The sequence below is a fragment of the Dipodomys merriami genome, unplaced genomic scaffold (genome assembly GCF_024711535.1).
Source record: "Dipodomys merriami isolate MVZ:Mamm:240054 unplaced genomic scaffold, mDipMer1.0.p SCAF_2362, whole genome shotgun sequence".
Classification (NCBI taxonomy): Eukaryota; Metazoa; Chordata; class Mammalia; order Rodentia; family Heteromyidae; genus Dipodomys; species Dipodomys merriami.
The window spans coordinates 10,537-13,656 of NW_027203785.1; the positions used below are offsets into that span (position 1 = coordinate 10,537).

Sequence of the window (3,120 nt, forward strand, 5' to 3'; positions counted from 1 at the left end):
CTTCCAGCTTGTTTTTTGTTTATGGGTGTTGAGGAATCGAACCCAGGGTCTCAAGCATGCAAGACAAGCGCTTTACCACTGAGCCACCTTCCCAGCCCCTTAAAAAGAGTTTTATAGGCTATGAGTAGTCTTTAAAATTACTCACTAAGATTACTTTTTATGGCTCATCTCATCATTTGTATATGGCTTATATCATCATTTGTTCCTCACTAACATGTAAAGTAAGGAAGCCCTAAAAATTAAACAGAAACTATATAGTTAACAAAGTCTTAACTCTTCACTCTGCTTCTTTACGCAAAGACTTTGCAACTTCTTATTGGTAATGTTTCTATAAACTCTGAAATGTACATAATTAGTACCATATGTCTGCTACCATAAACCTTAAATACTTTATAGAAAAGTTTATGACCTGCCAAACAGTCCTAATTTTGGCATATATATGCAAATTCCCAAAATTAAATACATTTAAAATTTAAAACTTTTAACAACCTTAACACTTGCTGCAGTGTTCATTATGACAGGTGCCTTGTATAGAACAATTGAATTCCTCCTCCTACACATCTCTTGAACAACAAATACCTGGAATTATTTTGTTTTTGACATGCCAGTCTTGACTTTATTCTTAAATGTGTGCTTATGTAAGAAATGCATGGTACTAACAGTTTGTTGTATTGCTAACAAAAAAAAAAAAAAAGAAATACATGCTTCTAAAATTTCACAAGAATTCTTTTGAACTTACTTTTTTTTGAATTGTCTAGTTTAAGAAAATAAATTACACTTTATATATAAAAAATGTTCTGTGCTCAATTAGGCAGCAAATACGCTAAAATACCATAAACCTTAAATACTTTATAGAAAAGTTTATGACCTGCCAAACAGTCCTAATTTTGGCATATATATGCAAATTCCCAAAATTAAATACATTTAAAATTTAAAACTTTTAACAACCTTAACACTTGCTGCAGTGTTCATTATGACAGGTGCCTTGTATAGAACAATTGAATTCCTCCTCCTACACATCTCTTGAACAACAAATATCTGGAATTATTTTGTTTTTGACATGCCAGTCTTGACTTTATTCTTAAATGTGTGCTTATGTAAGAAATGCATGGTACTAACAGTTTGTTGTATTGCTAACAAAAAAAAAAAAAAAAGAAATACATGCTTCTAAAATTTCACAAGAATTCTTTTGAACTTACTTTTTTTTGAATTGTCTAGTTTAAGAAAATAAATTACACTTTATATATAAAAAATGTTCTGTGCTCAATTAGGCAGCAAATACGCTAAAATTGGAACAATACAGAGAATATTAGCATGGCCCCTGAGCAAGGTTGACATGCAAATTAGTGAAATGTTCCATATTTTTGCAACAACAGATGATGGAGAGCATCTGTCCACAGGGAACTCTACTGCATTCTTGGTGTGTGTGTAAACTTGTTCAACCACTTTGGAAAGCAGTATGGAGGCTCTTCAAAAGACTCCATATGAAGCTTTCCTATGACCCAGCAATCCCACTTATGGGCATTTACCCGAATGATCACAAACAAGACCATACTAAAACTACCAGCACAGCTATGTTTACTGCAGCATTATTTACAATAGCTGATATAGAGCCAACCCTGATGCCCCTCAGTAGATGAATGGATCAAGAAAATGTGGGTGTATATAAACAATGGAATGCTATGCCTCCATCAGAAAGAATAGTATCACCCAATTTGTTAGGAATTGGAAAGTCTTGGAAAAAAATTTATTAAGTGAAGTAAGCCAAGTCCAAAGAAACATAGGTCCCGTGGTTTCTCTTATTTTCAATAACTAATATATGTCTGAGATAAGCAGAATAAGTCAAAAGCTATGTGCATATGAGCAGATAAGATGATATTAAGGGAAATGAACCCTAAGACAGGGACACAAGTATGTTTTTTCTTTCTTGTTATTGTTTCTAACGTACTTATGATGTGCAATATGATTTTTTTTCTTTCTGTATATGTTCCTCCCCCACGCTATAACCCCTGTTTTCATTGTATTTGAAGTTGGTACACCTACATCCTGTGTATATGTTTCTCTAATTTGGTGAGGGGAAGGGAAATACAAAATGGTTAAATAGGGATACAGGTTAACTCATTGTAACAATGAGATGCACAAGACACTCTGTTGAAAAATGAACTTTACAATTTAGTCAGGGGGAAGGGGGAGGGGAGCGTATTTGTGGAGGTGGGAGGGAAGGGATGGTGGGAAGAGGGAACAATGCTTGTTAAGAAATGTACTCATTATTTGCTCCCATAAATGTGACACCTCTGTACAGTTTTTTTTTTATAATAAAAATTGTATGAAAATGTTCTTATGTCTTGGTAGTGTAAAAATATCAGGAACAGAATAATGAAGGAATGTTGTAGACTGAGGTGAAGTCCATATAAAAATGTGCAAAACTGATGAGCGGTATATTGTGTTTTACATCATTTAAGTTACATTGAAAAAATAGGGAAGACCTAGAAGAATGAATTCTCTTTTTGATATCCTATCATAGTTCCTTAGCAGGATGAACTCTTTCCTCATTGTTGTAGAGGCATCATCAGATGAGAGGAACTGATTTTTTTTGTTGGCTTCCTTACATTTATTTGTCAGTTTATGAACTACTAGTTTATGTCTGAGACAAGAAGAAAAGGTCAGATAAGTTGATGCTAGATGAAATGAACCCCAAGATAAGTAGTCAAATGTTTTTTTTCTTTCTTGCAATTGTATTTAACATATTTATAACATGATTTCTTTGTTGCTTTGTATGTCTGTCCCCCACGGTATAATCCCTGCTTTCATTGTATTTGATGTTGTTATAATTTGTGGAGTGGAAGGGCAAAAACAAACCATTTAAATACTGATATAGGTGGACCTATTACAACAAGAGTTGGACAAATCCTTATGTTGAAAAACGAACTTTCCAACTTTGGAAGGGTAGGGAAGGTAGAAGGATGGGAAGGGGAAACAAAGGAGGTAGCAGCAATGCTTGATAAGAAATGTACTAATTGCCTTGCCAATGTAATTTTAACTCCTCTGTACAGTATTTTCACAATAAAATTTTTTAAAAAAGAAACTAAGGGAAATTAGACACACAAGCTTTGGAAAGTG

At 33.6% G+C, this 3,120-nt stretch overlaps 1 non-coding gene across 1 annotated transcript; it reads left to right on the forward strand.

Moving 5' to 3' along the window:
- Window positions 1-1,259: 1,259 nt before the first annotated feature.
- LOC138835403 (U6 spliceosomal RNA) lies at window positions 1,260-1,366 on the forward strand. Its single transcript, XR_011374595.1, has one exon. It is a non-coding gene; the product is annotated as a U6 spliceosomal RNA (small nuclear RNA).
- The last annotated feature ends 1,754 nt before the right edge of the window (window positions 1,367-3,120 follow it).